Source organism: Podarcis erhardii (genome assembly GCF_964252035.2).
Source record: "Podarcis erhardii genome assembly, chromosome: 1".
NCBI classification, from domain to species: Eukaryota; Metazoa; Chordata; class Lepidosauria; order Squamata; family Lacertidae; genus Podarcis; species Podarcis erhardii.
The window spans coordinates 54,971,775-54,999,203 of record NC_138497.1 but is presented as its reverse complement, the minus strand read 5'-3'; the positions used below and the strand labels follow the sequence as shown (position 1 = coordinate 54,999,203).

Sequence of the window (27,429 nt, the reverse complement as noted above, 5' to 3'; positions counted from 1 at the left end):
ACTGGCACCACCAATTGCAACTTTTAGGCACCAGCTAAAAATGTACCTTAGCATTTGATTCTTAACTGGGGTCACATGGTATGATGATACCCAACTCTGCATTGGCATTCACATTTTAGTAGAGTGGGACAAGATTCATCCTTTTTATGATATTGCAGGATGAGCACATTTCACAAATAACATTCTATTATCTTTTTGTTGTTTTAAATTTTGTACTATGTCTTTCCCCCATTGGTAATTGCTTTGAGATTTTATGCAGTGAGCAACAGATAAATAAACAAATAAAACAATAATGTCAAATGAGCTGCCAAATCCAAAACCAGCAGGTTAGAATGTGGGAGGGAGGGATAAATATCAATTTTAATTAGTGAAAATCTGGACACACAAGTTGTTGAGTTTTTTTCCCCAAAGAAGTTTTTGAGCTATTTTTAACGAAATTCACCAAAATTTACATTTCTGACATGGGTTGCCTGAACGTTTCAGTGATTTCCGCCTGGACACTGTTTCTGACAGCCGAATCCCAGCTATGTTCAGGAAATTCCAGATGTATGGCAACCCTAATTTAAGCCTCCTTTGCAATATTTTTATCCTAGCTTTCAGAGTTTGATAAGGAAATAGGACGTGGCTGTCAACTGCCCAAACTGATCAGGACACCACAAATTCCAGAGTCCTTCCTGGCTTCTGTCTGAATCCCAGGTTGTCCCATTTTGGCTTTAATGAGAATGGGTGGAAGGGAGGCTGTGCTCTCGTATGAATCACCTGTCTCCTGTGGGCACACAGCCTGAAAATACACATGTCCCACTTTTCCTCTGAGGCATGTTGGAGGGTATGATAGGAAGGTTTTGTCTCCAGTGGAGCCAACACTTCCTCTGATTTGTCCTTGGCATGCCCACAGAATACCCAATACCCCTCTTTTTGCCCTCTCTGTTACCGGAGCAGCAACAGCAGAGAAGCTGTAACAGCAAACCTTTCTGCTGCTATTGCTCCAGGGAGACCTCTTTAACTAGACCTCCCTCTCTAAGGGCAGAAGTTTCTGCCACCCACCCATGGAGAAGGAAATGCACCATAATATATATATGCTACCGCAGTGACACGAAAAAATAACTGGTTTCATTTCTTGGTTTCTCTTTATATTGTTCTCAGTCTGGCATCCATCTTGGAAACTCTCCCAAAAGCACAAATCTGGTGAAAATACAATTTTAGCTTTTCTAAATAAACACTTTTGCCTGTGGGCCACTCGGTGGCAACCATATAGACATCTCCTTGTTGTTGGCATCTGTATGTCTTGAGAGACAGTGTAAGAGTGTGCCATTGGGAGTAAAGACAAACTGTTGGAGAGTTACAGTGCCTGTTGTGGCTTTAGAGATCAGTACAGGAGAGACATGTTTTGCTGCAGTTGGGGCAGATGAAGGTGTCCTGTTTTGTAAATTATCTAATGAAATACATTCTCAGGGACCATAGGATTGCAGCCTCCCTTAAATCTATGCTATAGATCCCCCCATCTTTAACCAATGGATGAAAACTCAATGTTCAGCTTTGTCCTAAAAGAGCTTGAGAACTTTCAAGTAATGACTTTAATGTCATCATTAATATACTGTTTTCTGAAGGCTTCTAATGTAACCTTGTAATCAGGCTCCAAATTCTAATTCTAAGTTAGAATCCATCTCAATGGAGTTTTGTAAACGCTTCATTGGCTTCAATGATTTTTGTTTTGTTTTGATAAAAGCGTTCGTATCACAGCACATCTCAGATTGTTGTAAAGAGAAATAAATTCTATTTTAAGAAGCATTATTTTTGTAATTGAAGTTGTCCTTCTATCCATAAATGGGAAGCTTTAAATAATTTAAAATGGTTTCATGCCTGCTTCTCAACTGATTCTGTGATGTCAGGCATGCAGCACATTTGCTAATGAGTAGTCTAACATTATACAGCGACATTTATTATGTAAAAGAAACAGTGTTTTTAGATTAAACATTTAATTCTGGGTTGCTTACAATAGCAGGAACTCACATTAAAATGGAAGGGAATAGAGGTTGCACTTCGGTCAAGCGTATTAAAGTAAGATTTTAAAGAGAGTCAGCGAACTGGTGCTCAATTTGGCTGCCAACATTTCTCTCTCTGCTCTTTTCAAGTTCAGGATCTATGTAAGAAGAAAACAACAAACGGAATAATGGATTTTAGGGGGTGGGGGGGAATAAAGCAACTTCATACACATGACCTTTGTTAGCTGATCTGTAAATTGGTGCAATATTTTCATTTTACAGCTCAGTGATAATATAAGGCTTCTAGCGCCTTCCCCATTTTACAGCTGAACAATCAAACAAACTTTTAATACTGAAAGCATTTGTCTGATATTAGATCTGACTATCAGGTGAAGGCTGTGTTTGGAAATGGCCTATAAAAACTAAAAGCAAGAATCTTCGGCCAAACCAGATATTCAGGTCCCTCTCATGTTTGTTAAACACATGGCTGCCTCATTCAGAGAGTTGGGGGGTGGGGTGGTCTATTTAGCACAGAAATGAAGTGTTGAGGAGTAAGTAAGCCCCCGCCCACTCCTTTTATGACCTTGCTGCACACTGTCACTGTAAGCAACCCTCCCGCTTTGTGAGTTCAGTGCAGGAGTTGGAAAAACTGCATTTAAAAAAGAATGAAGCACAAGCAAGTTAAAGTGGGAGGAGGTTTCATTTCTCTTCTCCTGTGTGCTACATTTTGTGAATGGGGGACAATATTTGAGTGTCAAGGTCCCCAGGGCAGGTGGCGCTGTGGGTTAAACCACAGAGCCTAGGGCTTGCCAATCAGAAGGTCAGCGGTTCAAATCCCTGCGACGGGGTGAGCTCCCATTGCTCGGTCCCTGCTCCTGCCAACCTAGTTCAAAAGCACATCAAAGTGCAAGTAGATAAACAGGTACCACTCCGGTGGGAAGGTAAACGGCATTTCCGTGCACTGCTCTGGTTTGCCAGAAGCGGCTTAGTCATGCTGGCCACATGACCCGGAAGCTGTACGCTGGCTCCCTCGGCCAATAAAGTGAGATGAGCGCCGCAACCCCAGAGTCGGTCACGACTGGACCTAATGGTCAGGGGTCCCTTTACCCCTTTACCTTTATACAGTTACTTTGCACAATGAATCCAAGGTTGGATCTATACAGATATAAAAAATGCTATGGAAAAAAATGCTACTGGGGGGGGGATATGCCATGGACTTTGGATTCTGCTCTACAGCGCCATCTTGTGTCACATTTTTAATTACACATTTTAATGTTATGAATTGACCTGTGTAGCTGAGTCCCAAGTCGGAAACTGGAATGGCTGGCTTCAGCCCCTGCATTGCAGCAAGGGTCGGAGGGTGGCAGCAGCGGCGTACAATGGGCGTGGGGGACTGTGGAAGGAATATTGCGCTGGTGACTGCACTCGCTTTTTGCATTCTTCCCCAGTAACATGGTTTTTCAGGTCTGCCTTTCAGGCTAATTTTCCTTTAGAAACTCATGCTATTATCATTTATAAGTGTACAGGTGGAGCAGGTCCAATGTGTCAGGAGCTCATCCTACACTAGAGTAGGACCCTGGCAGAGACACATGCCCGACTGGCATGTTCTCTCCCTCCTGGTTGATCGTTCTGGAGCTTCAAAAACTTTCTTCAGCCTGAACATCACAGCAACCTATGCCAAGAGACAACGGCACACTTAGGGATCTGCAGAGTCTTCGCAGCTTGCATAACAGAACTCAGCAACCCAGCATTTTGGCTAATCTATTTTATTTACATATAAACATACACGGAGCACTGCAACATGGCTCCCTCTCTCTCTAGCATCAGACAGCAAAGAGAAAGAACAAAGGACAACAGTCCCACTTCACGGAACATCCGGTCTCCATCACTTCCCACTTTGTGAAGTCAAAACATACACCGTCATGTGATAGACAACAATCGCATGACTGCAATCATGGAGCAGGAATTCTGACACAATGGTGGCATTGAGCAATTTTGGATGCTGAAGTTAAAGGTCTTGGAAGTTTCTCCTGCTCCCTTTAGATTGCAATGAGTTGCACTTCACTTCAGTTGGCAGAATCAACAATGACAACCCTTTTAAATTGCTTAGGAAAACACATATTTAAAATAAACTTTAGAACATGAGCATCTATAGCCATGCATATAGGGGTTTTTTGCATGGAAAGTTTGTCTGGTTCATGATACTAATGATTACTTTACCTGGTGGGGGGACTGAACTATTTATAAATTAGTCTAAGACCAAGATTGTGATTTTTTGCAAGCACAGTCCTACAGTAGGTATAGATGGTGCTTGGATCAGCAGGCCATGGAACAAACTTGCTCATTTAGATACCTGGGTATATTCTTTAATTAAACCTTCTCTTGGAAGTGTCTTATGGAGGCAGTGAAAGGAAAGAAACAGAAAACCACAGGGGCATTGATGATGTCTTATTACAATAGGGGTGGGGAACTGAAGATTGCTAAAAATATTTGGTAGCGTTTGGCAGGGTGAAGGGGCCTTCAGAAGAGTAACAGTGAAAGAACATCAAGGAAAGGCAAAATATTGCTGGGACAATGCTAACAACATTTATTCAGAGAGTTTCACACGTTGCTAGGTGGTATCTCAAATTTATAGATCACTTGCTTCTTTCTTTTAGCTGCTAAGTCATTATGATCTATAACTTTCAGTCTCTGTGCTGGACAAGTAAAGAAAAAAATGTTCCTATAAAGCAAGGTATTATTAATGTCAAACCAAAGACCAATGAACCATTAGTCTCCAAAGGAACTGGAGAAGGTAGCAAACGTTGTTGAAACAGTAGAGCTCGCAAAGGTTACTTATCTTCTCATCATTACGTGGAAAAAGAGAACTGAGAATAAAACTGATATATACCTTTAAAAAGAAGGTTTGCTATTCTTGAGAATAAATTAATGACTGTGTTCAGGATAAAAATATTTAGCACTGACCTCTGCAATATGTCAAGGGATACTTGTATCATATCTTATAATGATTCACTTCATTGCTTTGGATATTTTTAAGCCACTGGATACCCATATTTTGCTAAATTTTTGTAGCCAACATTTCCTCAGGTTCTTTAGGTTGCAATCTTATACACACCAAGTCCCATGAAATTCAGTGGAGCTTACTTTTAAGCAGACATGCATAGGAATGCTCTATAAGACTAAACCCTTTCCAGCCTTGATGTATTATAACAGCAGTGTTTCCCCTTGTCTATTAAATCAGTGTGTCCCCCCCCCATGCTCAGTTTCCTTATCTGCGCATTCCCAGGTTTCCTGATTAATAAGTCTCAGCAAACACTATTAACCTAGCATTCTCGTTAATAATCAGCTGCATTTCCTATAGACCATAAAATGTGCTGTAATTGACAGGCAGAGAGTTGCATTTCTAATAATATAATCTCATTTGACAGCTGTCTCTCTGAAATCCCTTCTCCCGCATTCCCACACTTAGGTTCAGAGCTGCAATTGTTGTTGCTGACCATTTGAATCCTGGCAGAGAGACCTGACTTTTAAACATTTCAAATAAGTCTCTTCAGCATGCCGCTAATATCAAATGTTATTAGGATGGACAAGCTGCTCCTATACCTTACAGTGGCACAAGGAGAATGAAAGGACAGTGTGGTTTTCCTCCAGTCTCCCCTTTTTTCCTCATACTTTTTTTGACGGATTTAATCTATTTGGATACTGACTAATAAATAAATAAATTTTAAAAATCCAGCTGCAGAGAATTACAGAATGGAACTAGAGTATGTTATTTAGTTTTTTTTAAGTTTTAATTTTAGCTCAATACAGTTCTAAGTTTACAAATACAGTCATACCTTGGAAGTCGAACGGAATCCATTCTGGAAGTCCATTTGACTTCCAAAACTTTTGGAAACCAAAGTGTGGCTTCTGATTGGCTGCAGGAAGCTCCTGCAGCCAATCAGAAGCCCCGTCAGACGTCCGGGCTACAAAGAACGTTCACAAACCAGAACACTCACTTCTAGGTTTGCGGCATTCGGGAGCCGAAACATCCAAGTACCACGGCATTCAGAATCCAAGGTATGACTGTAAAATAAAATAATATAAATGATTTAGGTAGGGCAAATTCATGGCCACCTACAGTTAGCAGAAGTAGAAATGGTTGGGGAATTGGAGTGGCTTGTGTGTATTCTTCTTCCCAACCTCCATATGTTGAGTGAAGGGCTGACTGGGAAGTCAACTTCATTCCTGCAAACTTGTCCACACAATCAGAACCCATAAATACGCTGGGTCCTTCTTCAGATCTTTGTTTGGTGCCTAGTGGTCTTGAGGGTGGAACCAGGAAGAGGCACACAGGGCTGATCCACTTTAGTCGCATGGAGTTCCTTTCACAATAAATTAATCTACCTATTAATTTTGGCAAGTGCTGTGGGTCAAGTACTTCACAGTGAAGGTATAAGGAAGGGAAGATCATGGTTTTGTGACAGAACACATGCTTGGCATGCCAAAGTTACAATGAAACCATCTTATCATTGGGTCCATCTTGCCCAGTATTGTCTACAATGACAAGCAGATGTCTGACCCGAAGATGCCAGAGATTGATTGACTGAGGACCTTGGGTATTTTTTAATTTAATTTAATTAATTTATTTATTTTGCATGCAAAGCAACTGTTCTATTCCTGAGCTAAACCCTTTGACATATTGGCATTTCTAGTTGAAAGGCTCTCAAGCAATATGGCTCAGCCTCTTTGCACATCAGTTGCACTATAAAATACTCTATACTCTCCCCAAAAAGCTGCTCCAGGGGGTGGAGAACCTTCTAGAACAACACAGGAGGTAGTGCAGGAAGCTGAAGGGGAATTTGATTAAAATGGCATTGCTTGTTTTGCTTGATATTGGCAAACAGCAAGACTTGATTGGCTACACAGCAGATTAAGATGATCCCATTCACCCCACAACCCCTGATTAACCACATGAAAATCCCAACCAGTCAAGGAAATAATGGTGCTGAGAAAGCAAAATGCAATCAGAGTAAGAATAAAATAAAAATAGTGGATGGTTGAGAAAACTGTTTTGTTTCTTCAGAAGCAGCCCATTTGGCAAAAAAGAAAGAAAGAAAGAAAGAAAGAAAGAAAGAAAGAAAGAGGAAAAAACGACCATAGAAAAATTTAGATGCAGCCAGTAGTTTTAGGTTATTTTAATGGACTATAATTTAATTGAGGAAAACTAAGCATCTTGACCCAATAGACAGAGAAAATGCATTTGCTATACCTAAGACAGAGGAAGGAATACACACACACACACAAACATGAGCGCGCGCACACACACACATACACCCCCCCTAATGTTCAGCTTCTGAAATAATATACAAAACAGGTGTGTTTTTCTAACCTGTTTACATTGTTTTCCAGCTTGACAAGCTTCAGAGTCTGCTGTGCTTTAAATTTTTTCAGATATATGCCTCTCAAGCAAATAAAGACATCATTCATTTTTATCCCCCCATATATTTCGAGCACAGCTTCATTTTCCTTTGGAATCTGTCTCTTTTTCTAAATGGAAAAAAGGCAATTTCTAGAGGACAATTACTGAGCCCTGTATGTGAACCCAAATATTCTGAACTTTCACAAGTTGCCATACAGTATTAAATACAGCTGATCACAAGAAGCAAAACAAACAGAAATCTGGACCTGCGGCACCTATCCCGCTGTGATGACAGCCTGCAAAGTCAGCCTGTTTGGATGAATTGCAATGGAAACAAAGAAAAATAGTGAGAAATGAACCTTCCAACACAGATCGCATCCCCCACTCGGTATTTCTAAAATTCCTTGGCCTGACCCTCAATAAATGATGTCAGTGTGACACCTAGTGGCAGTTACCAAGCTAACCCTCCATAAGAGTACAAATCATTTTTGCTTTTCAAAAGATTTGTGACGCTTTTCGCCAGGGAAGGGCAGTTGAACTGATGGAGGCAAAAGCCACTTGCACTTTTCTGTTCAAGTTCTAGTCTATAAAATATGGGCAGCTCTCTTATCAATGTGGTCTTCAAAGGTCAGTTACCTATAACTTTGTTTTGTCTCTGTTTTGGCTCAGCATCCTTAGCAAATATAAGAATATGGTTCTTATGTACATAAGAACATGGGAAGCTGCATATACAGCTTAGGTCATTGGTCCATGGAGCTCAGCATTGTCTACTACACTAACCGGCACTGGCTCTTCAGGATTTCAGGCAGGAGACATTCTAAGTTCTACCTGGAGAATTTAGAAGAAGAAGAGGAGTTTGGATTTGATATTCCGCTTTATCACTCCCCTTTAGGAGTCTCAAAGCGGCTAACATTCTCCTTTCCCTTCCTCCCCCACAACAAACACTCTGTGAGGTGAGTGAGGCTGAGAGACTTCAAAGAAGTGTGATTGGCCCAAGGCCACCCAACAGCTGAATGTGGAGGAGCGGAGACGCGAACCCGGTTCACCAGATTACGAGTCTACCGCTCTTAACCACTACACCACATCTGGGACCTTCTGCGCTTGCAATGCTTGCAAAATGGAGGAGGAGGAGGAGGAGGAGGAGCAAGAAGAGGAGGCAGAGGAATTGTTCTCAAGCTTGGTGTATGAGCCTGGGTGGGGAGAGAGGTTTTGGTGATAGGTTGAGCTTCTAATCAGAGGCAATGATTTTATCAGAGTTCTGTAATCATAGTGCTTTGGGGAGGGATGTTGAGATGATGTGTCACATTGTTCTTGAGTGTTCTGTGGTCTTTGCTAGTTCTGCTAGTGGTGTTTGTTTGGATCATGCTGAACATCCAGTTCCCTCTGCCTCTGTGCCACATGCCCACATTGCACTTATTTCTGTGAGTTTTTGTGCCAACTGAGCAGAGCACAAGCCATAAACCATAACTCTCCACCTCCTCTCCCCATAACTCTCTACCTCCCCTCCCCATTCTTCTGGCAACTCGCAGATTATTTTTCTAGGGGCAATGTACGCCATTTTAATGCTAAAATTGTTGCCCAGAAATGCACAGGGATGGGGAAAAATTTCTTTCACTTACAACTCTAAAGGTGACACCAGACTTAATTTGACAGGTGTCTTACTCATGTATTTCTCTCACACATATGCCTGTTTTCATAAAAGTCTCTATATAAAGCAACAGGAGTGATTAAGTGAATCTTTATCAAGCACCCCAGAACTGTAAAGGTTGTCCATGCAGAAAAATTACTGAGGATATTCTTCTGAAATTTGGCAGCCTCAAGGTTATCAATGCATGGATGACAGTGGTCAGGCTATCGCTGTCTAGGAATGGCTACAGCTAGCAAAGCAGACAGGCCTGGTAAAAGGCCTAGCCACAAATGACACTTGGGCTTCAAAGTGACAGAACTTAATCTAGTAATACCCTCAAGCTATACACTTGTGTCTTCTTCTTTTTATAATTTTTAAAATTAATTTTCCATTTTATAATATTTATAACAGATCTTTGTTATCCACTTTACTTCTTTTGTTCATATGAGCCTGTTGATTTCCCTCCCTCCCACCTCATGGTTTTCAAAATTCATTTGTATATCATAGCATTTATACATTTTCCATTCTACGTTTCACTCATTCAGAATCTCACAGTTTTAAAATAAAAATAAAACGGTAGTGACAATTATCATTACAAGTCTTCTTACAACCCTGCTAGTGTTGTTAATTGTTTACAATAGTCCTTCAAGTATTATATAAATTTACTCCAGTCTTTTTGGAAAGCTTGATCACATTGGTTTCGGATTTTTCTGGTCAGCTTCGCCAATTCCGCAAAGTCCATCATCTTCATCTGCCACTCTTCTTTCGTTGGTATTTTTTCTTGTTTCCATTTTTGGGGCTAAATAGACTTGCACTTTCAGAGGGAGTGTAACCTCATCCAAATTGGGTAACGTGTCAGTCTCTCAGAACCACCCACCCCAAGAGCTTCCATCTGCCTAGGATTCAGAGGGTTTGTTGACTCTCATCCAGTCCACCACTGCATTCAGACACCAATCTGGAGCTTTCACAGCCTCTCCTGATTCAGATATTATGGAGAAATAGAGTTGTTACAACACCAGCATACTAGAGGAATGCAAGAGTAATTAAAGCGATTCCCATGTTCCCAATAAAGATCAGTGGAATGTATTTCCAAGTCTATGTACATAGTCTTGGGCTGTAAGGATGGGGAATCTTGCTGTGGCATTTAATAGCTATGATATGAGATTAAATAGTAAGCACTCTCCCCTCCTTACAAGTCTCATATTTCATTTATTAAATTAATTTAATCCTTCCACAATCTTTTCTCTGTCATACTTGTTAAAATATGCTCTAATCAAAATCTTGCTAAGAAGAGTTAGATTGATCAGATATGTTGTATTTTTCATTAACTCTGCTACAACCTCATTTCTTTGTGAATGCTTATTTGCAGAGCTTTTTCAGTACATACAAAAGACAACAAAAAGCATGTGAATTAGGAAATGATGTTTCAGGAAAGCCATTGCAAATCAATGAAGAGAAACATATTTAGTTATATGTCTCGATGCTCCATACAACATTCTATATAATGTATTACCAATATACAGTGCCCATCATAATCAGCTGTCTCCATTCATTCTTGCAATACATCCATTTTTTCCCATCTTTGAAATAAATGCCAGGTAAAATTGGCAAGTAACAGACAACCTTCTTTGCTTATTCAAATATATTATCTTTATCTTGATCTGAGTTCTGTTTTTCCTTGATTTCAGGGCTTGGAAAAAAATATCTTTAAAAACTGGACCAGTCGTTCCAATTCCAATCCCTTCAGAATTAACTAACCATGTTTAGTTAGTCAGTTATGTCAGAAAAATAGGTTTCTATGGTAACAAAACTAACACAGTGAAAATATCAGTTTTCAGGATGGGCAGTGATCTCATCAGAAGCTCTTGGTGAGATTTGTATCTAGCAATGGTCAGCCAAGCCAGGTGGAAAGACAAGAAGAGTACAAGGAGGGATTTTAGTTCACCAACTTAGACTCTGCTCCACTGAGCACTCACACATGGCTTGCTCATCCCAGCACTTTTATAGGTTGATAGTGTTCACTTTTATCAGTAAGCATGATATATTTCCCCTTAAGATTTTGCAATTTCACCTGTGGAATTTCATCCTCAGAAAGAGGAACTATTGTGACCTTAGCTAGCAGTCTTAGGACCACCTGATGATATTGTTGCATTCAAATGTAATTCTAGGTAGGGTATTTATTTTCTACACAACTGGCAAAGGCTAATAGATTAAAATAAAAAGGCAAGGGTTGCTTAGGAAGTAGGAAGGGAAAATTCGGTATTCTGGATATAGAAAGTTACTACAGAGTGAATGTTTTACTGTTGCTGATACATTGGATTTAGGAGAAAGAAAAACTTTTAAGACTTATGAAGGAATCTTCAGTTAAACCAAATATTCAAAACGTTTTACAGATGTCCATTGTTGCTGGATTCGTATCTGTCTGTCTTGGGAGACAATGGAGGAGTGCACCTTTGGTGAAATTACCCATAGTGGACAGAGCTATCTAACAAATATCTATCCAGCAATTTGGGATGGGCATATACAAATCCTAGCCAGTGAACCATCATGTATCACATCTGTGTTTGATGAAGAAAGTTTCAATTTAAGCAGACATTTAGGGGAAAATGGAGTTAGGAATATACCAATAGTGGGGATAGCTAAAAGCTTTTGAGCAGACAGGAGGTTTTAATCTGCATACTTCCTACTATCCTACGTGATCTTCAAATAAGGAGTAACTTGAGTGGGACTTAAACAAAGACAAGAATGAGGGAATGAGAAGATGGACTTACTGAGAGAAAATGAAACTAAAAAGGTTTCCAAAATATATCCTGTTTTTAAAAGTACTATACGGTAATGATAAAAGTTGTTTGATAAGGAGGGCAGGATTACAGAGATGCCAAAGAAAACTGTATTAAAAAGGCAATGCAATAGACTCAACCCTGTGAAAATACAAAGTAAATAAGTCAAACAGGGGGTGAAAAATGTTAGTTTTGCAAATAAGACAATGGGGATCTCTGCAACATGAGGGGGGAAAGTTGGCAGTAAGACAGTTTAGGTCAAAGGCCTTCATTATTACTTGGGATGCGTGTGGACACCAATATTCATCTTGTATCTGTGCATTTAAAAAAACCCTAATAATCTGTTTCTGAGTCACACTGCACTCCCTTTGCATTAGTCTGTAATTTGAGTTCTGAGTCACTTGGTATAAAATAAACTTATTGTTCCCCATTCACAATCATTCTTCAGAAAACTCAGGTTAACAAATAGAAGTAGCTGCATTCAAGTGACAGAAAATACATGAAATATTGTGCAATGGCCACAAAAGTCACCTTGCATCTGTAGCATTTGGAAGCATCCCAGTTTGTTTCAGATCTGCTCTGTGTTGCTCCAATTTAATTCATTATTTTGGTTCACATCTTACCTGTTAAATAACTCTGTTTTGTCCCCATTCATGATAGAATGGCTATATCTCCGCACTTCCTTTTCATATATGTGGATTAAATTTGCAGACAAAGAAACTCTGAAAAATGAATTAAGCAGAAAAGTCTGGGAGGGGGAGTTGGCCAGAACTGGATGCAAATTTTAAGCATGGTCACTCCTTCTGAAGGGCCGAAACCTGCCACATTTCAGAAAGATAGTTGGAGTGGTTCTCCCATTGGATCAGTATTTATTCTCTTTGCTAGGAATGAATAAAATAAAATAAGGAGAAACCAGAATTGAAATATTCACTCATTCTTATTCATTTGACCTTTTGCAAAATTGAAGCCCACAAAACAACTCTGAAGCTTAGAAAGTCCCTGATCCATCCTGTGATGCCTTATTAATAGCACAAGCCCCCTCTAGAACATAATATTACAACCCAAATCACCCCAGTTCAGGATACACACAAGAGTCAATGCAGACCCCTAGTAAATGTAACCGGTAGCCATTACTGAAAGAACCAGCATCTCAACTGAAAATGATATATCAACACTTGAACTAATATCCGAAGCTTCATCCAATATATACCTCAGAAGTGAATGACAGTTGTTCCTCAAGGAGATTTAATCTCACTCAGTTCAAAATTTTATACTGGTGTAAGTAATAACTGACATATATTCTGCTCCCTTAGGACCTGTACATCTTCTGACAAGCTTTAGTACTTTCATAAATGACACTTCCATTCAAATAAATGGAAGGAGTTTGTACCGGCAGCATAAGGGGACAATCAAGTATCTTTAAGAGACAGAATAACAAAAATAGCCTATTTTAGGACAACTCGCAATTAGTAAAGAAACTTACAATGGGAATGAAATAAAACATGATCACATTTGACCTCTGTTCCCAGCAGTGTCTATTTCTGACTTCCAACAAGATGCAACAATTAACACTTCAGATATATGGTGTCCATTGAAGGTTATGTTAGTTGAATCTTATAAGTATTTGGCATCACAAAGGTTTTCAATGTATTTAGTGGAGATGAAATAGCATTTCTGTTTCAGGAAATGTCATTATAACAAACTTTCAAAAGCAAAGCTTTTCTTCACTTGCTAATGAAAAAGAGGATATCCATTGCTATATTATTCCACATCTGTTGAATAAGAGGAGCAAGGATCTCTTTTTGAAACTGTTAGCAACAAGAGTGGGGAAATGATGTCTCAACTCTTAATGCAATTTCCATGTTCTCAATATGAAATCATTTTCTTGAAGTTAAATGCAATGTCTGCTACAATATCCTCTTCATGTTGGACATTTGTATGTATATTAAAAACATCTTTCTAGATTCCTCTCAATGATCCAATTGGGATTCTACCCAGCATCAACTACTATTAACAGACTATGTGAAGAGTATGGATCCTCACCATGGACCAATTATTATCCAGAATCATTAACGGTAAGTTCTGAAAAAGATACAAGTTTCTAGTACAAATACTAAGGTATTTTTGTTTGTGGTATGTAATTTTATGACTGTTCTTTGACCAGGAAATTTAAAGGGCTGTCATAATAAAAGTTAAACAATTGTGGATAGGTATATTCTTAATTGCATGTGTGTGAATCTGAACTTATGATATGGTTTATCTCTGTAGATCATGGCATGAGTATAAGATAGACATAACTTAAATACGACATGAGATTCTCCATCTTGAATCTTGCCTGGACCTGGCGCAAACCTCATACTGGCCTCATCTCAGGAAATACTTCAGATCATGTAAAGTTCAACACATGCAAATAAAGTTGCTGTTCAAATTCCTGAATGGAAGCCTTCAAGCTAATGGTGGTACAGGAGGCAGACAAAGAGATGGCCAGGTTCAGTTAATGCCTCATTATCACAGCTATTTCACCCTTTCGTTAAGCGAAACACACAGAGAGAGAGAAGCAAAAAGGATGACCAATTTTCATTCATTTACTCACTAGGATGGGCAAGGTGAGAAAGGGGCAGGATCTGTTCATTTCAAAGCCCCTCCCTTCCCCAGCAGTCCCCAGAACTCAGCACACTTCTGCTACACTTCAAGTGCAGGTATCCCCCCTCTAATTCTAGTGTGTGTTTATGGCAAAATTGTCGTGCCCACGTTTCTGTAGGCTTTTTGAAATAGGGAATCTTTCACATGTGAGAGGAATAAACAGCTTTCACTAAAAACACGGAAACAATGTCGATGAATCTATTCCTCAACAGCAAGGGTCTCATCGGTTTATACAGCTAGCACCCCAAATGCAAGGCCTACGCAAATCCCACTGAAATCAATGGGATTTGTTTCCATATGATAAATATAAGAGTGCAGTGCATATGCTTGGGTATTTCCAAGTGAAAGGCACCAACTCTTTGAAAATGTTAAAAAGACTAATCCATCTGGGGGCAAATTATAATCCATTTGCTTAATTTTCTCTTTTGCTTAGAAAAACATCTTTTAAAAGGCACAGATTTAATAGCAACACATTCTTTCATTCTCCAAATGCAGGGAAGGGACGTTAAAATTCAAATTACCAATTGTGCCATTTTATTGCATTTTCCCCTAAAAATAATTAGAGGTTCTATGGTCACTTGGTTGTTAGTTCTCAAATGGCTTAATTATCTTAATTGCCTCAGAAGCAACAGTAAAAGTTGTGCTTTTGTTTCTTTAAAGGAAAGGGAGGGGAAATAATAAAGTTACTATTTAAAAAAAACCCAGGGTTTTCACTAGGTTTCATTTCAATTAAGTGCTGAAGTAAATCAAACGGGAACAGTGAAACCATGCCACTGTGGTATGTCACACAGCCTTTCAGCTAAAGGAGGTGAGTAACTGCTTTACAGAAAATGTGCAGCGGGGAGGAATTTCAGTTAATCAAGCACTAATGCTATATACAGGCTCTTGAGGTTGGCTGTGGTACACTACTGGAACACAGAGGACTCTTCTGTTGGCAAGAGCCAGTGTTCTCATTGCACTCCATGGTTCTGCAACATGCAAATGTATCAGAGAGAGACCACTCTCCACTCCTAGAGGGGACAGTGGGGGGTTGGATTCCAGCTGCACTTCCTTGCATAAGAACTCCCTGTTCACTAGACAGGGAACAACCATAGCATCACATTCAGAGGAAGTCTGCACTTTGCCAATTTGGCATGGACCCTGAAGGGGAGGAAACTAAAGAAGAGAGGGGTGGGAAACACAAGTATCTAGCATTATAAAAAAATTAAAGGAGAAACAGAATATGCCCCAACTGAGAGGAACCTCAACAGCTTCCTTATCCACCACTAGCAAAGGCTTTGACCTGGATGATGTGAGTGGATGCAGATTTGAAAAGTGAAGAGTAGAACTGCTAGATGTTAAGGTTTGTGCATGGCTGTGTCAGGAAAGGCTCCCAAAAGAGAGGTATTGCAGGGGAATGGCCATTTAACTACATAGATGTTAGATAGATATAGCTACACACATCCCAATTCCCTGAGTGCAGATTGTGCATAGATGGAGTTTAAGCACTCCAACAGATAGGTCAAAATCCATTGATCCCACATTAGATTTCTAGGAAGCAGGTAACTTCCTAAGATGCATCTAGAGACCAAAAACTTCAGTTCTCGGTCTCTGCTTCAAACTACCTCAAACTGCAGTTTCCTTCCTCAGACTTCTTTTCTTTTAGACACAGAACTGGATTACAACCTACCTTTGTTGAGAGGGGTTCATCTGCCCACTTCTCTGATTATTCTTACTATTCAGAACAATTCAATAAATATTTGGCACCAAGAAGCAAGTCACTATTTAGTTCCCATGGCAACATATCACTTGAAGTTTGGCTAGCAATGGAATATGCCAGGCTAGATCTCACCAGCTGGTATTATTAACATTATTATTGATAATAATAATAACAACAGTGATACATATCTTGTGCCAGTCTGGTAGGGTAGGCCCCTAGCAATGAGTAAGCCGTCTTATTGGTGGTGGTAGGCAAAATATGGGTGTCGGAGGCTTGAGTCAGGATGGTGTTGTTCATTTTGGAAATTTTCCCTCCTCAGGGCTGATTTTATTATTTATTTTACAAATTTATAAACCACCTCACAGTCTTGAGCCATCATAGTGGTGTGCAATGAAAGAAATTAAACACATTTTATATAAAATACAAATAAACCATTTTTACAGATGTCCAGTTAATATTTGATAAATGACTAGATCACGGCTCAGGGAAAGTCTTCTTAAATATGTCTGCTGGTAGCCATGATTAAATTACTCTTTAAATGCTGCAGGTTCTCTAAGAAGATAGATAATATTGTTGCCATCATTTAGCCATACTTATTGCCTTGTGCCTTCATTTCAGATGTTGGGAAAAGTAAACCTGGGACCATCAAATGAAAGGATACCAGCAGAGATATTGTGATGGGGAAGGTACCACAAAACTAAACAGCATAGTCAAAATCTACCTGAATGCTCAGCTATCTATAAAATATCGCATCCGATTATTGTCAAGGCCAATGTCATATGAAGTCACTTGCTAAAATTAACTGGATAATGGGGTGGGGGGTGGGGCTAGCATGTGGGCAACTAAGATTAAAGCAGGCCTAGCAATGCAAGACTTCCCACAACAATACACAATATTCTGGGGCTATAGACCTGAAAGCAAACCAAACACAGTGCAAATTGCCTAACATCTCATATGTCTATGAACCTGTGCAGTACTTGTGAACATCAATACAGCAGTTGCAAGATTGCTGAAAAAACGTCTTACATAACAATTCCTATTTTGTTTTCTTTCCTTAAAAACACACACACAAATTAATATAGCAGCTAAATTAAACCTGACATTGTTTAAAACGTGAACCAATGTCTTTACAATTGGGCAATCACTCAGCACCCTGGTTTTATTAAGTCTCAAGACAGAACAAGCTTAAAATATATTAACTTAGTTTAAGGAAGTCTGTTATTATGACTGAAATGTCACTGCTCACAATTCAGCAGGTTTCTTTAAATGTTATATGACTTACCTATATTACCCTAGTCAACAGTGATGGATATTTTCCTTTGATGCTTTTTTCATTAGGAAATCCCAATTTTCTACAACATGCTGCCATGTGCCTTCACCTCCTTCCTTTCAGATCAGAAAATACTATCAAAGATCAAGCTCCTCTGCTTCAGAATTTTCTTACAGCAAGGTCTCACATACTACCACAACAGCTTAAGGGATACATGCTACAGCACGAACCAGTGCCGGATTTATGTATAAGCTAAACAAGCTATAGCTTAGGGCCCCACTCTCTTGGGGGCCCCAAAAAAATTTAAAGGAAAAAAACCTGGATGTACATTTCCTGAATTTAAGATAAAAAACAAATAAAATGAAACCTACATAAAGCAACAGTGTTTTGTGTTGTGTAGGCTCCTATTTGTTATGTGCAAATGGCTTTAGATACCTATTAGGTCCATAAATTACCACATAGCATATATTCAACACAAAAAACAGTGACAATTTGTTGTTGACAAAGGACAGCTAGACATATAAAAGGCCGCATTACCTTCAGTAGCTTAGGGCCTCATCAAACCTAAATCCGCCCTTGGCACGACCATTGTGAAGGAACTTTCATCCCTGGAAAAAATATGAGTGAAACCTAATGCAAATTTAAACTGTTGTAGGCTGAGGTTCAATCACCAGTGTCTCCTGGAAGCATTGAGATAGACTCCTCTACCATCTGAAACCCCAAAAGAGTTACTGATGGTGTAGACCAAGGATAGGAAACCATTTTCAGCCTAAAGGATGCATTTCTTGATGGGGAACCTCCCTGGAACAACATGCAAGTGGTGGGTGGTGCCAGAGACAGGTGGGTGGAGCAACGGATGATTGTACAGTAGGCTATATTCTAGACACACAAAAGCCAAAGGTTTCTGTACACACACACACAGCTCCATCCTCCACCCAACCAATAAGTATTATCAGAGTCCAATGAAACATTCCAGCCTGATAAAAGCACTCAAAGAGGGTGCAGCACAAGGCCAATGATGAGTGTGGCCTGGGGAGAGGTCTGAGGGTACATAGAGAGGCCAGAGGGGCAGCATGTGGCTCCTAGGCCTGATGGTCTCTACCCTAGTGTCAACAATACTGAACTAAATGAACCAATGGCCTGACTTCATATAAAGCTATTTCCTAATTCTACTGCATGTTCCCCAACCACATCCCCACGAATCAAAACAAATAAATTGCCCTTGAGTAATTCCTCCCCTCAGACATATGCTTATGATGCTCCTACCCACGCCGACACCCTCCACACCTTATGCTTGTAAACTTTCTTTTGCTGAGGAGAATGGAGATAGTGGGCAGATCTCCTTCTATGTTTCAGATCACATATGATGGTGCCCAGTTCATGCAATTCAGCTGTATGGATTTATTTGTTTGAAATAATTTCATTAGGTTGTCATTACTTTTGTTTGTCTTCCAATGTAAACCTTATTAACGAGCTTTGTCTTAAAGAGGGAAAGAGCAAGTACGCAGACAGTCCTTAGATCACATCTTGCCTCAGCTGTATACACGGCAGGTATATGCTTTAGATATTTACTTCCATTTGCTATGTGGCTAATAACCTTAGAGTCATCCTATAAAGCAGAAGGGTGAGATGTTCAACACAAAAGAAGTATTTCTTCACAAAGTGCACAGTTATGCAGTATTATATTTGCTTCTATGGGATGTGGTGGTACTTCCACAATATGTAGTGACTGCCACCAATTTAGATGGAGGGATAGCTACTAGTCAGGATGGCTTATACCAAGAGAGGAAACATCAATCTATCTCCCCACACACTAGGGCCAAATGGGAAAGGTGGATGGGGTGACTGACTGTAGGGTCGCAATATTCCAAAGAGCAAAAACCTGGACACACCATCGCTCACCTCTGTCGCTCACCACTTCCCTTAGGGTTGCTGGCACCTGGGAAGGTGGCGAAGGGGCTGTGTGAGCAGCCCTGCACTGAGAAAGAGAGAGGAGGAGGGAGGGAGGGAGGGAGGGAGGGAGGGAGGGAGGGGAGGAAGGGGAGGAAGGGGGAGGGGGGAGAGAGAGTGCAACACTGGAGGGCACTGGGGAGCGAGGCGGCTGTGAAAGAATTAATGATTTCAGCAATAAATCACCCCTGTTACAATGTGCCCGGGTTTCCATGGACATTTTGCCAAGTTTCAAAAATTCCTTCCGGATGCCATTTTCAGGAGTGGAATCCCGTATATGTCTAGGAAAACCAGGATGTATGGCCTTAGACCCGCTGTCAAGAAACAGATGTATGTCACAATGATATTTTGCCCATGTGGTTTGAAATCAAACCACATGGCAAAGCCACAGGGCTGTGCAAACATGGCATCAGCTGATTGTCAGGGGCTTGCAAAGTGTCATGCACGGGTGTATGCAAACTCCAAGCATCAGGTGCATGGGTCAGAGGTTCCCCACCCTGCTTTATACATGACTTCCAAGATGAGAGGGCAGACAATACCTGTCTCTGGACAGCAATGCAGAGAGAGTATTATTGTCTTTATGTGAGTTTACTACAGACATCTGGTTGGCCATTGTGGGGAATGAAATGCTGGACTAGATAAGCCTTTGCCTGAATCCAGCTGGACTTTCATTATTTATTTAAAATATTTATATATCGCCCTGTCCAGGGTGGCATTGGTGCAATGTAAGTGGAAACTAAAAAACTCTGCATGCTATTTTAATTTACACAGTGCTAGGTATTATAATTACTTTACATGAATGAGTGAATGAATAAATGAATGAATGGAGGTGTGATCTAGAGAAAGCACCACTAAATCCTCTTAACTTTGACAAGAGATAACAAAGCGCATGCCAAAGCAAAGGGGCTTACATTGGCAGAATGATGCTCTAAATAAATATATACAGACCTAAGCAAGTCAACATTTTTGCATATTAAACAGGCACCTGCAAAGCACCCGAAAGGTATTTTAAAGTCCCTTTGCCAGAAGTTTAACATTACAAAGAAGTTTGCAAAGCATACTTTAGTTACTTCACATAGACTTTGAATGGGTACACTACACTGGGCTTCAGCCAGGGAAATAAAAAATAATTAGTCACATAGGGAGGCAATGAAAATTTTAAATGGCTTTGTAGAATAAGAAAGCTACCCCAAATAGTATAAAAAGCTTCTGCTGCAGTACATTTTTTTATTAATTTATGTTATTCATTTAGAATTACTGTTTCATCCTATTTGAAATATACCTAACATTGGTACCAGCCCCTTAAGGGTTTCGGGATCCAAATTTTGGAACCTGAAGTGTTTTAGAAAATGTTAGGGAATACTTAACTTTGGCTGACTCACCGCTCAGTGATAGCAAATTTGTCCAGCTTCCCAAAGGACAGAAGTATTGAAGAATACAGAGGCAATAACTGAGGTTGGGGCGACAGAATTAGAAAAATACCGAGCTGTTAGAATCTCCCTCTTTACATTTGTTTTTGCCAGTAGGGATGGGGCAGAAATCCAGTCTGCTATCATTTTAATGAGAACTTAACCACTCCATACAACCTGAAAGAATATATGGAACAAAGCATAGAAGTGGTTTGAAAGCCAACCTTCCATAACCAGAAACCATGCATAATGTGTATATTCAAGAAAAGTACACACATAAATATTATTATAATAATAATTATTATTAATAATAATAGGCAACAGTGCATTAGTGAATATGTGCAAAAATGTGGGCTGTGGTAGTGGTGGCAGTGGGTGTGTGTGTGTGTGTGTGTGTGTGTGTGTAAGAGAGAGAGAGAGAGAGAGAGAGAGATTTCCAGCAGAATTACACCAATGCTTTTGGGGGGAGGGATTTATACTATCGTTCCGCAGCATTCCCATAGAATCTCAAAGCTTTGGAAAGGAAATATTTGTTTATTTTATTTATTTCATAAAATTAAATATTCTGTCAAGTACTGAGTTCCTCAGAATTCTTGTCTGGATACAGATTTAATGGTGAGTCTACCAAATTCACACTTCTTGAAACAATATGTGAACTGGAAGACAGACATTCTTTAAAATGTACACGTTTCTGAATTTTGCAATGCAGTTTGCAGCAAAGTAATGCCTATAAAAGGCATAGATTAGACTAATATTTGTATAAAATGCATGTATTAGTGAAAATAACATACACAAATGCATTATATGTGGGGAGAATGGGTCACAAAAATGTGTTTATTCAGAAAACTGATCAAAATGGTATATATTAGGAGGAATCCATACTAAAACAACAATGAATTTTCACGTTGACTTTTTAAAAAAAGAAATCACAAATTGATGTGTAGAAGTGGAGAATGAACAAGACTGTAAATATGAGAAACTTGGAAAACCAAAGTTCACAAATTTGTCCTACTAACCAACAACCTTCCCATTGCTACTGGTTTAACTGTGCGAATTACCTTGAAAATAACTCCAGCCACAAATAAATATGATTATCAAAGAATTGAAATAATTCAAAATCTCACATTTTGAGCAAAATCCACTGCAATAGTTAGGCATGCTTAAACCATAAATATAACTCTGTTTTGGACTGAGGCTTCTTTCTTTAGAGCTACATTCAAAATAATCCTATTTCAAATAAGTGGTGTGTTACTGTGTACCCCACATATTGGATGAGCGTAACTGTCCTGGGCAAGGCATAGATATGGTGATATGGAGAAAGAGAAAGTAGGGATGGCTGTGTGTTGTGAAGGTTAACCATAACTGTAGCTGACGTTTTTGAGTTACGATCCAAAATAACATTGGGCATGTTTAAAACAGCTGATTTCAACAGGCTTCAGATGCCAAGCACATGTGTTGGACTGTGGCTACTGTGTGCTTCAGAACTGAAGCAGAGGAGCAAGTAGACTTTGAAGAATGTATAAAATAGAGAAATGGGATGCAGGAACAGCTCACCAGCTGGTAGGGTACTTCCACAGATTGGGAGACAGCCTTGCTCAGTTTCACAGCTTTGTTTTTAAAAAAGCTGTAAAGATACAATAGGGGAAAATGTCAATCTCTAAGTAGTAAAAAAAGGAAGCAAAAAAGAAACATAGTAATGGTGGTTGTGCCACTCATCATTTGTGGTGTCAAAGACTACTTACTGGACATACTGTTCATTACGTTTGCACAAGCTTGTTCTATACAGCACTAACAATTGCTTTTGATGGTTTCCCAGCTCAGGAAAGATAAAGTACTGTGAGTGCTGAGAAAGACAATAAACAGAAGCACTTCTACCTTCTGAAAAGATAACTTGATCTCCCCCAACAGTGTGCAGAAAGTGCGCATTAATTGTGCTATAAAATGATCCTCTAGAAAGGCTCTGATGGGGAAAAAATATTTGGCTATCTTTCCTATGAACAGAGCATGCTGCAGATGGCTCTTTGTCCCCTGCTAACCAGATTAACTTTCCCCAAACATTTCCCTTTAACCTTCAAAAGCTTCCTCTACTTATTACCCACATTGTCAGAGCACTCCACAGAGTATAACTCATTTTTAAATAGTCACAGTCATTTGATAAAATAAGCCCACTGTGGCTGGAGCTTACACCAAAGAAGCTTGAAAGTGCTCAGGAACAGAGAGCTGGACCACAATGAGAAGCCTAGCTGATTCTGACCTTTTCATGAAAGGCAATAAATCAAGGGTTTAGACAAATTGAGGCGTATTGAGATTAGGCTAATCCATTGGCCTTTGAACTCCTGGACTTCTGCATGCATTCATTTTCCTGTTCAGAGCAAAGGCATACTCCAAATGTTGAGATACTGGGTCATTGTGGAGTGGGGATCATTAGTCAGCCTATTGAAACAGCTCACTTTGTTTACTTCCAACAGCTTTCCCCAACTAAGCTTGTGAGCCATAGAAAAGGACACAGATGGGACTTTAAAAATATATTGTTTTATATGACACAGAGGACATCAGCTGTGGAGTCGTCTTCCAGCAGTGCTGTTATCAGAACTAACACATTTGTCCAAAGCCTGAAATGAATTTCAGATCAGCACAAGCACAATATTTTACTGGAAAGTTTACTTTAAAACAAAAACAAAAACCTCAAAGGTGTATGGAACTTTGGTAATTAAGCAGTGTATAAATAACTTAGAGAAAGAAAGTAGCAAATGTTCTGTATAGAACTCAATTAGCAATCACTTTTGTGTCAATAACCCCATTAATAATCTGCTAGGATACTTAACATAGTCTGATAAAATTATATTAATTTAGGGAGATGCTGCTGGGGTGCATCTTTTGTAATCCCTCAGAACAGATTATTCAACAGCCTTCCTTGCATCATTGACATGATGCATGACTAAGGTTGCTGCAAACCTTAGTATGAGTAGGCCTGTTGAAGTAAGTGCAGGAGTGATGTAGCCATCTGTATGATGTGATCCTGATCTAATGGGTTCAACATGCTAAAGATTTCTGGTTTAATGATTATAGTACCCTGGGTCTTTGAGCAGTCAGTCACCAAGCATAAAAGTGAGCCTAGTGTTAGTTAATTCCAACGAACAGAGATCTGGGGGTGTCAGCCAGTTTAGAGCCTTGTCACTTCCCATTCTTAAACTTCTTTCCTCTGAAACAGAGAAATCGGTAGTCTTAGACAATCACTGACTTGCCATCCTGCCAGAAGTGCCTTGGGCAAGTTACAAATATGTCACAAGCCTGTCTCATAGCCATTAATGGCTGGCAGGTGGAGCAAACCTGCTTTCCCAACATTGGTGTTGCTGCAAATTACCTGCAACAAGGCCAAGGTTGTGTAGATGCGCTGGCAGGAGCCTGAGGCTGGCTCCACAGGTGCAACTATCTGCATGGACCCGACCTCATCACCTCCCAGCCCTGCCTTTTCCAGGTAATATGCAATAATGCTGGCATCAGGAAGGCAGTTCTACTACCCCACACCAGCTCTTAAGGTATCCTAGGTCTTCAATATAGTAGTATGAGTTTGGGCTGTCACAGTTGTTACTGGCTTCCCCTGCATACCAGTCCTCAGAATGAAAGCATTGTAGGAATTTACACCACTCTTTCTGGTATTCTAGAGGAGACATATTCACTGGGCAGAAAGAAACTGACATGTCAAGAGGTCTAACTGCTATATATTGGGTAAAAAAATAGTTGGTATCCCCTGTCTTGAAAGACAATGGAGTGAGCCTCCAGGAGTGAAGTCAAACTACTGTGTTATCAGCACCAAAGTGACCTCCCAGGGCGCAAACCAGGGTAGTGTGTATGGGGGTCATGGGCTGCCCACAAGACAAGACACACACACACACACACACACACACACACACACACACGGCCTTGCTGATGTGGTCCAAGGAAAGCAGAGTAATACGTTTGTCACCAGCTTGGCTTCAGGGGTTGCAGGAAAGAGGTGTACAAGATGCCATCCAACCCTCTTATGGACTCTACTCTGGATTTGTGTAGGGTTTACTCCTTAGCCTTTTAGTCTCCCACAAGGCAGCAGGGGTTAAAGACCAAAGTTTTCATTCTCTTAGATGGACTACCTTCCCAGGTAGATGAGCCCCATCTTCCCCTCACTTCCCTCTACAGTATGTGCACATGCTCCACTATTGGAATTGTCTGCTCAATCCACCAGAGCCTGTCTTTGTATGCAGGGGAAGTCCCTAACTCACCAAAGATTTGAGACCCTCACTTGGTTTAGCTGTTTCCTGGGGTATGACCCCAGAAGGAGCATTATATGTACCCCCACCAGAGGTACTACCTCTCCCCTAACACCCTGTACACTCCAGAAAAATATAAAATGAGCAATATTAAAAAGAAAAGATATTTTTAGCTATATAAAGCAGCAAGCACACTCAAATTGACTTGCATATTCTTAAAAGAAGATTGATGAAGCAAATATACATTTTTATATTAAAAATAGACTTCCTTTGTTACATTTTTGAATGAAATGTATTAGTAATCCCTTGCAATAAAAAGATAAATGTGTGTGACATGCTGAGTAATGTTTCAATTGTGATAGCTACATTTGTTAACAAACTTAATAATATTAAAGCCAGTACAGATAGTTATCTATATGCAATCAAGGCTTGTGAATGTTTTACCAATCTAGTAATGTGTGTGTGTTTGTGAGTGTACACACACAGTACATAGATTAAGAAAAAGGGAAGATGCAAATGTGACAAATTGCATACAAATTGACAGGGAACAGTCATAGCTCAGTGGTGGAGCAACTGTTATGTATGCAGAAGGTTGCAGGTAGGGCTGGGAGACAATGCTGAAGTTGATGGAACATTGGTGCGACACAGTATAAGGCGGCTCCCTATGTTCTATTGTAATTGCTTATGGAAGAAATGCACTAACTACCTACTCCCTGGGTCACTACCCTGCTAAAAAATTGTTCACTGACACAGATTATAATTTAATTTAATTTATGATCTAAATGCCATTTTTACTTAATTATTATTCCCCTCCACACACACACTTTCAGCAAATTTGAAATTGTGCCTTGTCATGGCCCTAGCCTCAAACAACAGCCAATGCTCAGAGACAGAGGTGGATCAGCCTGTGAAGTCCAGGTCTGTCTGAGAAATTGGACCAGGTTCTCCATTCCAAAAGGATGGTCATGAACCTGTGGGCTTCAGATGTGGGCCACCACCAAAGACTTCCCCTGAGCTCCAAGCAACAGGCAAAAAGCCACAGAAGAGAATTGGCTTGCCCTTTTAAAAGGTCACACTCTTCAGGCATGGGCTTGAACTAAGAACTGGTAATGTAGCTGGAGGAATTTAAGACCTCAGCCATCCTTCAGCTGTTGTCAAAAGGAGCTGTGCACATGGAGCTGTCAGAGGTGCTGAGACTCTGCCTCAAAGGTTCTTGCTTAGGACAGGTCAGACCACTGCGAAACTGCAAGGGGAAGGAGACTGTCAACAATTATTAAGAAATATTCTTCCCCTGCTCACCACTTACTATCTAATAGACTGAAAATCTGATAGAATTTCCAGACTATATTTTTTCATATAGTAGTTGCACTTATTACACAGGATTTTCTCCATTTGAAGTTAGCTCTCTGCCCCATCATAGGACTATAAAGCTAGCCAGTAAAGGAAACTCACATGCCATGTGATCAGACTGTTATCACACAAAGAGAGCACCAGAATCTTCAAATTACCATGAATTATCTCTGACTTTCAAGTATTTTCAGGCTTTAGGTTTCTCTGATAACTTGCTAAGTAGGGGAACCTATTACCTCAGATAACACAAACAGGGTAAATTAAGAGGTTGCAATTTTTACTTGCTGGAGCAGGACTGGGGTCTACAGGATAGAACAGAAAGTACAAAAATGCAGCCTTTACACAAGTATTGGAAAGCTGTGGCCCTTCAGATGTCAATTGACTCCCATCAGCCCTAACCACCATGGCCAATGGTCAGGAATTGTTGGGAATGTAATCTAACAATATATGGACGGTTAAAGGTTCCCCATCCCAGTTTTATGAAAGTAACCCCCCAAACAAGTTTTAATAGTGGTGTAATTTCACTGTTTCAGAGTTCTACTCTCACATCAATGATTTATTAGATCCTATGGAAAATCTTTAAATCTTTGTTAAATTAAGGTTTCAATCCTAGGCATAAATTCCTAGGATTAAGACCCATTGAAAGATAATGCATACTGCAATCAAACTAGCAATATTGGTAACATTCCCACTAGCACAAATCTTGATACACTAACACTATGCAACTGCAATGGAGGAAACGAGGTGTGTTTATTCTGATGTTATTCTCAGAGATTGTGTCTTGCTTAGAGAGCAAGTTAGAGAGATTGTGTCTTGCTTAGAACTTCCACCCCTATTTTTTGATGAACTGGTTCAGAGCATTCATAGGAAAAAGGAGTGGTGAAAAAAAAATCCCTAAAATTAGAATGGGGAAGAAGTAATTTATGAGGATTTCAGCTTCACAGACAAGGTAACAGAAAGCTACCCCCCCCCCCATTTTTCACATTAAAAGCAAGGCCTCACTGGCTGCTGATTGTGGACAATGAGACTCTGCAGTTTTCTGAAATCCTTCTGGCTGTGTTCCTCTTCCTG

The 27,429-nt window shown here is 40.0% G+C and overlaps 1 protein-coding gene and 1 long non-coding RNA gene across 5 annotated transcripts in view; both read right to left on the bottom strand.

Moving 5' to 3' along the window:
• LRRC4C (leucine rich repeat containing 4C) overlaps positions 1-27,429 on the bottom strand; it is a 614,780-nt gene that overhangs the window by 480,044 nt on the left and 107,307 nt on the right. The gene's annotated exons all lie outside the window — the stretch shown is intronic.
• On the bottom strand, positions 1,995-27,429 carry LOC309335739. Its single transcript, XR_014153691.1, has 3 exons — positions 27,361-27,429; positions 22,316-22,385; positions 1,995-2,140 (listed from the first exon to the last, which is right to left on the bottom strand). It is a non-coding gene; the product is annotated as an uncharacterized lncRNA (long non-coding RNA).